The 15346-nt window shown below is 31.1% G+C and overlaps 1 long non-coding RNA gene across 1 annotated transcript in view; it reads left to right on the top strand.

Moving 5' to 3' along the window:
* LOC145269634 (uncharacterized) overlaps window positions 1–10590 on the top strand; it is a 38283-nt gene extending 27693 nt beyond the window's left edge. The window contains exon 4 of the long non-coding RNA XR_013865148.1: window positions 10478–10590. This is a non-coding gene — a long non-coding RNA (uncharacterized LOC145269634). The remainder of the gene's footprint in view (window positions 1–10477) is intronic.
* The last annotated feature ends 4756 nt before the right edge of the window (window positions 10591–15346 follow it).

Below are 15346 nucleotides of genomic sequence, written 5' to 3'. Positions count from 1 at the left end.
AAAAAAAGAAGGCGTTTGTATTACTGTACACATAGATTCGAAAAAGTTGTCAAAAAAAAAATATATATATATAACAAATAAATGTTATCAAAGGCAAGATAAGTTACTTTTCTACCTAACTGGATATATTTTTCCTGTTTTTATTCAATGTAACATGTTTATTCAGCTCGAAAAGCATACAGTATTTACCGATGTATTGGAAAATTCAAAATGGCGTCCGACACTCTCTTTCACACGGTAAGTTCAGGAAAAGATGTTATAAATAATAAACCAGACAAAATACTGTTAGAAATTCGCTCATTATATGTCACCGTGACATAGGTTGACATATATTCGGTGCTTTTTTAATAGTATTTTGTCTAGTTTATTATTTATAACACCTTTCCCCAAACTTACCATGTTAAAGAGAGTGTTGGGCGCCATTTTGAATTTTCCAATACAGCGGTAAACATTGCATGTTGTTCGAGCTGAATAAATATGTTACATTAAATAAAAACAAAAAAATATATATCCAGTTTAGTAGAAAAGTAACTTATCTTGCCTTTGATAATATTTATTTGTTATATATTTATTTTTTGACAACTTTTTCGAATCTGTGTGTACAGTAATACAAACCCAAAAGAAGATATCGTGAAACTTGAATTTAAACTGACCCCCCCCCCAAAAAAAAAACCTAAAAAAATGACGCGGTACCATCTGCCATGGGATGCATATGAAAACTGTAAAATCAAAGCAAAATTTGGTGCTTATGCATTTTTTGGTACCACACTATTTTAAAATAGTTTTTTCAGGTTAAATTAAAGTTTCACAATATCTTTTTTTAATTGTAAGGTGGAAGCACAGAATAGTTACAAAAAATGGCTTTCAAAATAATAACATTATTATTTTAGCAAAGTACCAAAAAAATACATGAGTACCCAAAATTTTATTTTTATTGCTCAATGGTTTTAATGTTAAATTATAAAAGAAAACATATTTAATCATTTTAAAGCTTCACCTTAGATTATTTGTTAAAGAACGTGGTTAATTTAAATTAAATTTTAATAACATGATCATATTTTCAATAATTATGTGATTATATTTTAACCATTTAAAGTTTGTGAAACATGTAAAAAACAAAAAAACCCTTCAGGTCAATACCGGTGTCGACATTTAAGAATCCCTTTTAGTGATTACATGGTTTGAGGATAGTTGTACAACTAAACGGAAAATCTGCCCCAAAAGTTGTCACAAAACACAAATATTTAACAAATAAATATTATCAAAGGCAATATAAGTCATTTTTCTACCGAACTGGAAAATTTCTTAGTGTTTTAATTTTATGTAACGTGTTTATTTGGCTCGATAAACATACAGTGTTTACCGATTTATTTGAAAAATGCAAATGGCGGCATGCTCGTTGTTGAACACGGTAAGTTTGGGAAAACGAGTTTAAACAAAAAAATTATACAAAATGCTGTTAGAAACTCACTCAATATATGTTACCGTGACATAGGCGGACATATAATCGGCGGGTTTCTAACAGTATTTTGTATAATTTGTTTGTTTCAACTCATTTTCCCAAACTTACCATGTTCAATAGCGAGCATGCCACCATTTTTCTTTTTAAAATATAGCGATAAGCACTGTGATTTTCGAATAGATTACACGTTTTAAATTGAGTAAAACCACTAAAACCTTCTGCAGATAGGTAGAAGAGTAACTTATCTTGTCTTTGATAACATTTATTTGTTTATATTTGTTTTTTAACCACTTTTTCGAATATGTGTCTATAGTAACACAAACTCGAAACGAGTTAACATTCTATGATTGCATGCAAATGAAGAATAGTACTATAGAAATCACTCCAATGGGATTTTACATGGCCACCAAGATATAGAAGGCCTGTTAACTGAAAAATGCCTGCAGGCAATGTAGGTAAGATTTTTCAAACTGCTACTGTTCATACTATATGAGGGCATTTTTAAAAAAGGGAATTGAAACATGTTGAAAAAAAGAAAAGAAAGAAACCCAATTCGATTAATAATTAAACTGAACTTTATTCAATATAAAATATAAATATTACGTAAAATTACGTAATTTTAAAGCAATATACAATCTAATACTGATAAAACTAATTCATGAATTTAGGGAACAAACAATTAAAGAAACATATTAAACAAAAAATTCTTGGCCTTCAGGACAAGATCACAGTGTAGTATCTGTTCTGATGCTACAATTCACCTTTTCTGTCCTTGGCTGTTGGAGGAGAAATCCTTCATGACTGAGACAATTTTTATTTTTGTTCCTATCCAGGTTGCCCCTTATTGGGGAGCTGGATTTTCCCCACAAAATTATATGTTGAAATATTTAAATAACTATTACTTTTAATACAGAAATTACATTTAAAGTTTTGGTTTTCTGTTCTTTTATGCCCATTTTTTCCTCATGTTTTTCATTAAAATGTGTAGCATATTTTCATCAGTTACATGGTTAGGAATGCTATACTCCACTATAGTCTTCATTTTCATATCCGTGCAGAATACATGAATATGGAAATGAAGTTCACATAACTACTAAAAGGCAATCCTACCATAATGTGAACGTTGGATAAAAACTAAGGAAATATAGTAAATATCTACAATATTAAATGAAGGTGGTGGTTAATTTGGGAGGGGACATTATTGTCATTATTATTTCACTCACTAGGAGTTGTCTCACAGGCCTACATCAGTGGTCCCTCACTAGCAGTAACCTGTGGTATTTACTGGAAACAGTTATAAGTCTCCCCAGCGTTCCAGTGTTCTCCACTTCTTGACTACTCGAGCAGATGATTGTACATTATTGCAACAGCCATTTGCCATTGATTTCATGTTGGCATCGGCCATTGGTGTTTCCTGGGGTTTGGGTGACAAAATACCTCCCCAAGGTTCAATATTTGAACTGCACATTTCCAGTGGAAATCTGGTTAGTACTCTCCCACCTCAGACTTCACCGAAAAGCAGCAAAGTCCCACCCCTACACAGTAGAGATTCCTAGATGTAAGAAGGCCTTCTACTATAATAGTTATGTTGCCAGAACTGTAAGACTCTGGAATTTCTTTCCGGGTTCTTGCTTTCCCAACTTTACTGACATGCAGAGGTTCAAGTCTAATGTGAACATACATCTTGTTGCTCAACTCCCTACATAGTGACCTTGCAACTTATGTCCCCAATAGTAGCCCCCTACATCAAAGTAGCATGGTGCCTTGTTTGGGGTCAAAATGAAATAAAAATTTTAAAAAATATATAATGTAAAGAAAAAAAACTTTACTAAAGTCCTATATTAACTTTTAAATAATGTCAACCTGATAAACACGGGTTACATTTTAATGTATATATGTTTTTTGTAAGCAACAACAACGACAACAACAAAATAAACATATTTTTATCTTACTTAAAATACATTATTTTATGTAAACAAACAACACTTAACTAAAGTCCTATTTTAACTACTAAAAACGCATTGATTTATTTTAGTCTTTGATGAAAATAAAACATGTTAGCAATAAATTCATTTTGTAAATATTTCTCATATACTTTACAAAAGACAATAAAGTCCTGTAAATATTGAAAATGTTGTTCATTGCTAAACAACATTAGCTTTTTAATTTCTTCTTATAAAGTCTTAAGGGGTAGATAACTCACTAGAAGTTTCTATATAATTAACAGAAAACTCCTAGATTCTATTTCAACACATTAGTCTCTTCATTCTGACCACGTGACCACAATATGAACTATCCCCATAAATAATCATATTGTACCCAATTTACACCATCAACGATTACTACACTACCACCTTACGTTTATTAACCCTTATCCTTGACTGGCCATTTGGCCTTAATAAATGGTGACTAATTCTCAAGTGGCCTTCGGGCTTTGATAAGTGGTGACTCCTAAGAGAAAACAAAACAAAGTGACCTTGTTGAGGATGAAGACTGTATAAGTTATCATCAAGTTTGAAATCAGCATAAATAAAAGCACACAAATGAAATTGACAAGACTGTCATTTAGCATTTGCTTAGAAATACAACAGAGCACACATGCAGGTTTTGCCAATCAGCAATTCAGAACCTGAGTCACTTAATGTCTGGATGCCAGATCCTATTGGCAAATGGTGTTTACACTGCTCGCCACAACAAACTGTAAATATCTCCTTATTGGAAGATCTGTAGAAAGATGCAGCTTGATAGATCATTGAATCACCGATAATATCAACTGGAAAGGTGACAGTGTTCTATGATAAAGACATACACGTGGGCAGATACATAAAAGACAAGGCTATTTAACCAGATATTGCGATATGGAACAAGCCTGCAAGAACTGCACTCATCAATTTTAAATGACCACGGCCTTAATAGAGCTGAGTGGGAAAAGATAACAAAATATTAGGACCTGAAGAATGATCTAAAAATGACATGGTCTCTGAAAGAAAGAAATATTATACCAATTGTGATAGGAGCAACTGGCTTAATAAAAAAGAAACTTCAATCCCTGGAAGTCTGAGCTGTAACGAAATACAGATAACAGCCATGAAGGGAGCAACATCTACCCTTAAAAGAGCCTTTGGATAGAAATTTAAATCGTAATGAAATCAAGGGAGCTAACTCCAGGAGGAGTTAGCTCCCTTGATCTATTAAAACTAACTGAAGTAAAATTTCAAAAAAAAGTAAAAATGCTCTGAGAAATAGTCAATAGTAGACGTCACCACTCTTTTTCTCTCTCTCTGTACCTAAGAGCTATATGCTTTGTTTACAATGTCTTTTTTGCATTAATTATTGGTAACAGATAGATGACCTCTAAAGAGTCGGCACCAGTCTCACTTCGGACAGATCCAGTCAACCATCCAGAAGGAGATATTTTTATTCTTTAATCTGTTAGTCTCATAATTAGTCTAACGAAAACAAGTTCATGATTAGCCGTCCCACTTGTTAACAAATTTACCGAATTTCCATTACTAACGATTACTATATTGTCCAATTTCTACTGTACACTCTTTAACCCTTATCCCCGAGTGGCCTCTTGGCCTTGATAAGTGGTGATCTCTATGTAAAAAAATAGACATTTTTGTGTGCACCAGAGAAATTTTGTGTATATCATCCTATGTTCCTTTCTACTGTTCATGTGGTAACATAAATTTCCATTTCTTCTTCATGACAGACACATACAGGTTACATTTTAATAAAAAAAATAAATTTGAAAAAAACAACAAAACGTTTTTATCAATTATATTTAATTAACTTTTCTGATGTTCATAGTTTGGATCGCTGATTAAATGTAAATTAAAAAAAAAACAACAACAAATACATGAAAGGTCTACTCTGCAAAATCTCCATCTATATAGTAAGAAATCTCTTCTCAATTATTATATCATTTCTCTCTGATAGCTTCATAAGAGAATAGTGATTGATGGGTGGAAATCAGAGTCTCATAGTAATAATGCTGTAGTCCCTCAGGGTTCCATCCTGGGCCCAACTCTCTTCCTGATCTAGATCACTGAGTTTCCAAATCACATCCTAAGATCATTTATAAACATTTATGTTGACAACATTATCGTCTATGGCAACACTTCAAAGATCCTAAATGACTAAGTTCTCTCTGATTCTCTTTCCTCTGATCTTGAACACATGATCCAATGGAGAAAGTGGTGGCTTGTTAATTTTAATTTGTTTAAAACCAAGCTTCTATCTTTACATTACCAATGCTCTGATCCCTGTCTGACATCAATTGAAATAAATAGCTCTTGTCATGGGGAGGCTTTATGTTTTGACAAGCTTCTGGGTCTGACATTTACTCCTAATCTTAAATGGAACACGTATATCAAATCCGTTGCCAATGTTGCTGAAAAAATGATGAGATTATTCTACCGCTTTAGTAGATATCTCACTGCTGATGAAATTGTCTACCTGTATAAGAACCAAGTACGTCCAACGATGGAGTACTCTTCCCACATCTGGGCAGGAGCTGCTAGAAACAACTTATGCTACTTTGTAGCTTAATGAAGGATGTCCTTTTTTCTTCCCTGCAACCTCTTTCCCATGGAAGAGATGTTGTAAACCTATCTCTGCTTTATCGTTATTTTCATGGCAAGTGCTCATCTGAGCTCCAATGTATAGCTCCCTCTTGCAAAACTTGCATGAAAAACGCTTGTCTAGCTAAAACCCCTATCAATAATTTCCCCCACTCTTCATCTGTGCCTCAACTTAAATGTAGATTCCGTCAATAAAGAATTAGATCTGCCCCTGGAACTCTGTCTATTTCCAGCTGACTACAATGTGGTCGTTTTCAAGTCCAATGTCAACAAGTTCTTTATGAGCCGCCCTCTCCTCCTTAATATCCAATTTACCAAAATTTCACTACTAACAATTACTACAATAGTGTCTCATTGACTACTGTACACTCATTAACCTTTATCCTCGACAGTCCTCTGAGCCTTGATAAGTGGTTACTCCTTTGGAGAAAACAAAATATGGAAAGTAAACACAAAAGTTATCAGCACCTTAAAACAGAGGCTTAACAGCTAGTCTACCACTGCATTCACTTCAGTGGCCTATGAATTCATGTAATAGAGTGTATGAATTCATGTAATAGAGTGTATGCAAATGACTAAAAGAAAAAAAGATTATGAAACGAACATGTGCAGAGAATGATGATCACGTGACGTCAAAGCTGGGATGAGGGAATAAATGCCTTTGGTTAAAACTTGAAAAAATTTCTTTCCTCTTCCATTTTTCGATAAGCTATTAAAAGTTAGCTGTATAGCTGTAAACACTATCAATAATTCCCCCCCCCCACTCTTTATCTGTGCCTAAACCTAAACATAGATTCCATGAACAAAGCTTCTTTCTTAGAACTGCACGCCTGTGGAATTGTCTTCCGTTTTCCTGCTTTCCGGCTGACTACAATATGGTTGTGTTCAAGGCTAACGTAAATAAGTTCTTGATGAGCCGTTCCATATAAGTTATCAAATTTACCAAATTTTCATTACTAATGATTACTATATTGTCCAATTTCTACTGTACACTCTTTAACTCTTATCCTTGAGTAGCCTCTTGGCCTTAATAATGTGGTGATGACTATGTAAAAAAAAAAAGAAAAAAGTTTCTTATAATTTTTAAAGGAAAGTAGCTTCCCTTAGTAACAACAAATCTTATCCACTTTTGGTCTCATTCCATGACAAACTGGAGGCCCTCTCTTGAGGTTGCAGATTTTTTATTGGATATGTGTGCATTTGTTTTGTCCACATGCAGAGAATAAAAGATGGGATAATCAGAAAATATTAAGCTAGGACTCAATTGCATCAATAAAAATATCTGAAAAAATAAATATCCAAAGATCAACGCTTGGGGCTCACTTGCATTAATGCCATGTTGTTTATACAGTGATGATCATATTTATTGGCACGGTAAAATAAAAGTTAAATTTTGTCTAATAAATTCTAAAAAAGGGATTAAATTAAAGAAAATAACAAAGTATATTATGTATTTTTAACTGGCCTTTCCGATGCAGCAATCGGATTTTAGAAAAAATAAATAACAAAGGAACAACAAACATAATTGCAAAAAACCCTTGTTCAAAATTATTGGCACGGCTTTGTTTTTTTTTAGTATCAGTATAATATCAATCAATTTCCGGTTTACGTGCTTTCTGAACCTTTTTATAGCCATATTATGCTTGTTTAACGCTAATTCAGTGAATAATTTTTTTCAGATAATTTTTAGATAGCGATTTATTTAAACTATTATAAGTGACTAAATTATAATTTTCAATCGCCATGGTTAAAACTAAGGAACACAGCGAAGACGTCAGGAAGCTTGTTGTAGCATGCCATACCAATGGGGAGGGCTATGATAAGATTTCAAAGAAGCTAAACCTTCCCAAATCCACTGTTAGAGCCATAATAAACAAGTTCAAATCGCAAGGCCACGTTATGAGTTTAGAGGGTAGAGGGAGAAAAAGGATTCTTTCCCCAAGAGATGAACGGAAAATTGTTCGACAAGTAAAACAAAACCCAAGGATCTCTGTTGGGGAGATTGTTGATGAACAGAGCACCTCTGGAGTGAATGTATCTCGACATACAGTTGGTAGAGTTTTGAAGAGAGCTGGTTTAAAAGCATGTCGTCCGAGAAAGACTCCCTTATTGAAGCCTATGCACCTGAAAGCAAGGCTAGCCTTTGCAAAACGTCATATTGATAAAGATGTTGCATTCTGGAAACGTGTTCTATGGACTGACGAAACGAAAATAGAGTTATTTGGCCATAATAAAGTGTCTTATATTTACAGAAAATCTGGCGAAGCTTTCCTGCCTAAGAACACCATACCCACAGTGAAGCACGGTGGAGGCAGTTTGATGTTTTGGGGATCCTTTGCTGCCTCTGGACCAGGCCGACTTGTTAAGGTCACAGGTAGCATAAAAAAGGAAGATTATGTTAAAATATTGGATGAAAACATGAAAGACTCTGCTAAAGAGCTCTCACTTGGTCGTCGTTGGTGGTTCATGCAAGATAATGACCCAAAGCATTCGGCTAAACTGACTAAGAAATGGCTTGAGGACAATCATATTAATGTTTTGGAGTGGCCATCACAAAGCCCAGACCTTAATCCAATTGAAAATTTATGGAGAACATTAAAATTGAGGGTAATGCAAAGGAAGCCTAAGAATCTTATTCAATTGGAGGATTATTGTCAGGAAGAGTGGGCTAAAATTACTACTGAAGAGTGCAACAACTTGGTTGTAAACTATGAAAAGCGACTGAGGAAGGTAATCAAGGCCAAAGGCTATACAATTGATTATTAAATAAATCGTGCCAATAATTTTGAACAAGGGTTTTTTGCAATTATGTTTGTTGTTCCTTTGTTATTTATTTTTTCTAAAATCCGATTGCTGCATCGGAAAGGCCAGTTAAAAATACATAATATACTTTGTTATTTTCTTTAATTTAATCCCTTTTTTAGAATTTATTAGACAAAATTTAACTTTTATTTTACCGTGCCAATAAATATGATCATCACTGTATATAGAATCAGCAACAACATCATGGATCATTCTTTTGTCTAAGAATGATTTGATTATATGAAATATTTTTAGTAATACTGTAGTAATTAATTTGTATAACATCTTTATACTAGATATTTTCATAATACATTTTTAACATTCTTCCTCAAATCTTGTATTAAATAAATATTATTTGATTAATTATTTTACAGACTTATTTACTAGTAAATCGGAACTGCATAGCTAAAATGCTTAAGCATATTTTCTTAACTTTCAAAGGAAAGAGAGACTTCTTGATGTTCAAATAGTTTATTAAATAAAAGTTAATTATTTTTATTTGTAAAATGTTTAGTCTTATGGATTTAATGATTATTTAAATAGTGTGAGTATATTTTTTTAATTTGTAGATTTTTGTATTTGAACACCACAAACTTTATAAATGTTCTCATCAGTTGCAACATCACTAATGTCAGATTTATTTTTGGTGTTAAAAATACAATAATAATATGATTAAAAAATAAAACTCTTATTAATACACTTTTACCAATTAATACATTTTGAAAAATTATTACATTTTTACCAATTAATACATTTTTACCGATTAATACATTTTTACCGATTAATACATTTTTACCGATTAATACATTTTTACCGATTAATACATTTTTACCGATTAATTCATTTTTACCAATTAATACATTTTTACCAATTAATACATTTTTACCGATTAACACATTTTTACCAATTAATACATTTTGAAAAATTATTACATTTTTACCAATTAATACATTTTTACCGATTAATACATTTTTACCGATTAATACATTTTTACCAATTAATACATTTTTACCGATTAACACATTTTTACCAATTAATTCATTTTTACTAATTAATACATTTTTACCAATTAATACATTTTTACCAATTAATTACATTTTTGCCGATTAATTCATTTTTACCAATTAATTAATTTTTACTGATTAATTCATTTTTACCGATTAATACATTTTTACCGATTAATACATTTTACCAATTAATAAATGTTTACCGATTAATTTATTTTTACCAATTAATACATTTTTACCGATTAATTCATTTTTACCAATTAATCCATTGTTACCGATTAATACATTTTTACCGATTAATACATTTTTACCGTATGATACATTTTTACCGATTAATACATTTTTACCGTATGATACATTTTTACCAATTAATATATTTTTACCGATTAATACATTTTTACCAATTAATACATTTTTACCAATTAATACATTTTTACCGATAATATATTTTTACTGATTAATACATTTTTACCCATTAATACATTTTTACCCATTAATACATTTTTACCCATTAATACATTTTACCAATTATTACATTTTTACCAATTAATACATTTTTAACGATGCGAATCGGAATTAATTATTGTATTAACCCAAAATGATTTGATTTATTTTTACAGATTTTTCCAGAAAATCTGAACTGCCTATATCTATTGTCGAAATCTTCAAGCATAGCTTTGTGATATTTAAAGAAAACATGCTGCTTCAGTTTCAAATACTTTTTTAATAAGAGGTAATTATTTCTATTTGTAAAATGTTTAATTTTCATTATTTTTTTAATGATTATTTTAATTGTGTGAATTTATTTTATTCATTTGAAATGTAAACATTTGTAAGATCAATCAATTTGCACACCACAACTTTATGAATGCTCTGCTCAGAAATTAATACTATTGTGTAGTGGAGTACTAAATCAATGTCTGTTGTGTTGTGAGGTGTCATAACAGGGACAAGACATTTCTATAACAGTGTACACGACGGTTACAATGTAGCAATTCTTGGAGATCTCATATTAATAGAAGGCTGATTGAAGTGAGATGTAGACAGTTATTTTAAACACAGCGGGGGGAGCACATTATTGGTGATGGGGACAGACACTTTGGAAGGGGTTTATTATAAGTTCTTTTTACAAGTGTACTATAATCCTGCATAAAATCTGTAAATCTTTTAAATTACTGAATATTTCATTATCTTTTTGTATATAAATGTAGTAAGACACACAAGCTCTCAGCAATATTTTTGAAACCCCTGTTATTAAAGCTAATGCTTTTAGAATTCTTCAGATTTGTGATTGTCGTTTGTGTAGTATGTGACTTGATATTTGGAGAGTAGTGGATGATATTATTGAGTGTTTTGAGAGAAAATACACCTTCCTTTTTGGGAATAATGTTTAGGACGTCTTATTTAAAAATTACAATTGACAAATGCGAGCATTAAACAAGCGAAGTAAAACGGGGTGTAATATTTAGAAAAGTGTCTAAAAAAAATAACAAAATAATATTTCACATGTTAATTAAAAATAAGCTTACTTTATTCTTGAATTTAAAATACAAAACTAAACTACTATAAATACAATGATGTTATTGTGACATTTTGAAATAGTAACGACAATTAGATATTTATTCATCTCTGACTAGTTCAACAATGCCTTCTATAACATTTCGTATACTCACCAGAAATGCAGTCAGACATACAAGATCTCAGTAATATTTTGTAAGCTCTTGTTATTTAATGCTAATCTGTCAGACTTTTTCACATTTGTAATTGTCATTTGTGTAGATACTTGGAGAGTAGTGGATAATATATATTGACTGTTTTGAGAGAAAATACACCTTCCTTCTGGGAATAATGTTAAGAATGTCCTATTTAAAAATGGAAAATCATCCAATCTCAAAACCTCTTATTGAAGCAGATAATTAAAAGCATAACAAGTGTTCAGAAATATTGGTTTCATACGTGACACATATGTGTTGTAGATATATTAGGATGTTGCATTATTGATTTTTCTCATTATAAGCTATGCCCATAATAGTCTTGATAATTTGCAGAATCATGTTCACAGTTAATCCCACTTTAGCATGGCAATAGGTATTACTGATCTAAACTATATGTTAGATTCATATTGATATTTGCCAGGTTCTTTAAGGTAGGCAGAGCCAAATCTAGAAACAACATATTTTTCTTTAATATTTTATTAAAGGATGCAAAAATATTTCTCATTAATAATAAGGAAGCATGAGTCAAAAGTCTGGCAAAATAAAAATCATGAATACATTTGTAATTGTGATTTGTGTAGTATGCAACTAGATACTTGGAGAGGAGGGGATGATATATATTGAGTGTTTTGATAGAAAATACACCTTCCTTCTGCTAATAATGTTAGGGATGTCTATTTAAAAACAAATAGAAAACCATGCAATCTCAAAATGCCTGATTGGAATTGAAAGCGTAATAAGTGTTCAAAAATATTGGTTTCATGTGTGACACTTTTATATATGTTGTAAACATATTGTGATATTGTTATCTTAATTTGTCAGATGTGGCACTTTTATATAAAGAATCACATTCACAACAAATCTCACCCTAGATAAGTAATACCTATTGCCATGCTAAACCATGATACGATAGGTCCAAACATCATCCATTCAGATCTTTGATCTGCTTACCTTAACGTGCTTATCAAAAATCAATTTGGGCCTATTATATCATAGTATAGCATAATTATTTGAAGTAGTACAATATTTTATAAGCCTAGAATAGAAGAAATACATACACACTTGTCTTTATAAAAGAAACTCGTATAGTTCAGAAAGATATGATTGCTCTTGCTTTCCTTCTTTTAACTTTGTGCAATTTGCATTGTATTGATTGCTGGATATTCTACACAATAAATAAAGACAAATTATAAAAATATAATCAAATATGCGTTCAGATATTTGATCTGCTTACCTTTAAAGAACCTGTCAAAGGTCAAATAGAACCTATCATATAGTTTTGCATGTCAATAGGTATTACTTATCTAGGGTTGGATTAGCTATGAACATTATACTGCAAATTATGAGGTTTTTTATGGGCATAACTTATAAAGAGATAAATTAATATTGGCTTCATGTGTGACACTTTTATATATGTTGTAAACATATTATAATATTGCTTTCTTAATTTGTCTCTTTTTGAGCTATGCTTATAATAGTGATCATAATTTGAAGAATCACATTCACAACAAATCTCACCCTAGATAAGTAATACCTATTGCCATGATACTGCTTTCTTTATTTTTCTCGTTATAAGCTATGCTTATAATAGTCCTGATAATTTGCAGAATCATTTTCACAACAAATCTCACCCTTGGTAAGTATGCTCAACTATTACATGATAGGTTCAAATTGATCGTTGATGAACACTTTAAGGTAGGCAGATCAAAGATATTTGATCAACATTAGCTGCTGTTTTATATTTTCGGTGCTAAAATCAGTATTTGAACTGTATGCATCAACAGTCTTAACACAGCAAACTTTTTCTTTGTTTTGTTGACAACAGCCATCAGTGTGACTAGCCATTTTGGAAGTTCAGGGTTTGGTTTATAGTAAAACTTTGATTCAGAGAAAATATTGCATCTATTTTTGTTGTGTCTGCACAAATAATTAACAAGAACACGGAAAGCAAAGGTATAACAATAATATATTGGGCAGAAAAGTTATATACATATTTACATGTCTTCAGATATACTTCAGTTGGAGATATTCCGGCAGCTGGCATGTTGCATGTCTTACTGGAGGCAACATAGGCGTTTTGCCTATTTGGCGGTCGTTGCAGAACTCCCTCAGTATTGGTGATTGATACCTTTATATATCTCACTCACCCACCTATGTTAATTAGTGGACATCTCCACAACAATTTTCATCAGAGGATCCAAGTTAAGCTGGCCTTTCACAAATGTTTATATAGAGGGAAAACATCCTATATTCATTACAGATGCCATAGACATAATACATAACACAAAAGATGTAATAGGCTTTGTCTCTTACAATGTGTTGTAACGTGCACTATATATCCATCATATCATCCAAAACTTGTTGCATTAAATTTATATATTAATATTAGGAAAACTGAGTCACTATAGATTTCATAACCTAGATGGAGATGCCGTTTTCTCTTCCCTGCAACCTCTTTTTCACAGAAAACATATTGCAAGTCTGTCTCTGTTTTATTGTTATTTTCATGGCAAGTGTTCAATCTGAGCTCCAATCTATAGTATCCCCCTGGCCAGACATTCACGAGAAATATTCACCTGGCTGTAAACACTATCAATAATTTCCCCCACTCTTTATCTGTGCCTAAACCTAAACATAGATTCCATGAACAAAGCATCTTTCTTAGAACTGCACGCTTGTGGAACTCTCTTCTGTTGACCTGCTTTCCAGCTGACTACAATATGGTCGTCTTCAAGTCTAACATAAACAAGTTCTTGACAAGTCGTTCCCCTTAAGTAATCCAATTTATCAAATTTACACTTCTAACGATTACCATGGTATTGTCCTTTTGACCTTGGTAAGTGGTGAGTCCCTTGTAAAAAATAAAAGTATTGAAAAAACTGATTTTTAATGGCATTCGGTTGACATTTTAAATCATTGACTTCATTAAATGATATAAAAAGCAATGAATACCAACTCATTAAATGTGAATATTTAATTACACGGAAACTCATTTTCATAAAAAATTGAAATTTTCTCAACCAAAGTAATATTTAAAAAATGATCATTAACTTATACATATATAAATAAATCAATTTTAATAAATTAAGTCATAAAAATACAAATATTATAACTTGTGTTTCTTTAATATTTTATTAAATTAGCCAAAAATATTCTCATCAATAATGATGGTTCATTTATAAAATATTATTTTTTATTTGTTTATATATTCTTCAATTTCTTAGAGTATATAAACATTCTTACATGACATCGTTGGACCAAAATTGCTGAAATATTATTCAAAATGTTTTGCAAAAAGCTGGATTATAATAAGTTATTTATAAAGATCACCAATATTATATTGATGCTTCTCAAAGAATTCTAAACTATAAAATTCTCTTAATTATAAAAAATTAAATTGTTAAATTTTGAAAATCATTAACAAAGTTTTTGTGGATATTTAGTTGAATATGATCTATAAAATGCAATGAATGTTGTCTATGGATAAGAATTGCAAAAAATATCCTCATTATATTTGAATTCAATTAAAAATAATTTTGCTGACTTTATAAAATTTGTACATGATCACTTTTAAATTTAATGTTTAAACACCAATTCAGACGTCTATCTCTAATTTATCCATTGAAATTGTGTATATATTTAAACATTTTAGTATTTGCAAAAACACCTATTAAATTATTTCATGAAATTTGTCTTTTTTTGTTTTGCAGAATATCGAGCAATTAATACAATGCAAATTGCACAAAGTTTAAAGCTGAAAAGCAAGAGCTATCA

The sequence above is a fragment of the Euprymna scolopes genome, chromosome 45 (genome assembly GCF_053919585.1).
Source record: "Euprymna scolopes isolate OS-2025 chromosome 45, ASM5391958v1, whole genome shotgun sequence".
In the NCBI taxonomy this organism is placed as follows: domain Eukaryota; kingdom Metazoa; phylum Mollusca; class Cephalopoda; order Sepiida; family Sepiolidae; genus Euprymna; species Euprymna scolopes.
Note: the sequence above shows the minus strand (reverse complement) of the source record. Positions and strands in the feature narration are given on the sequence as shown.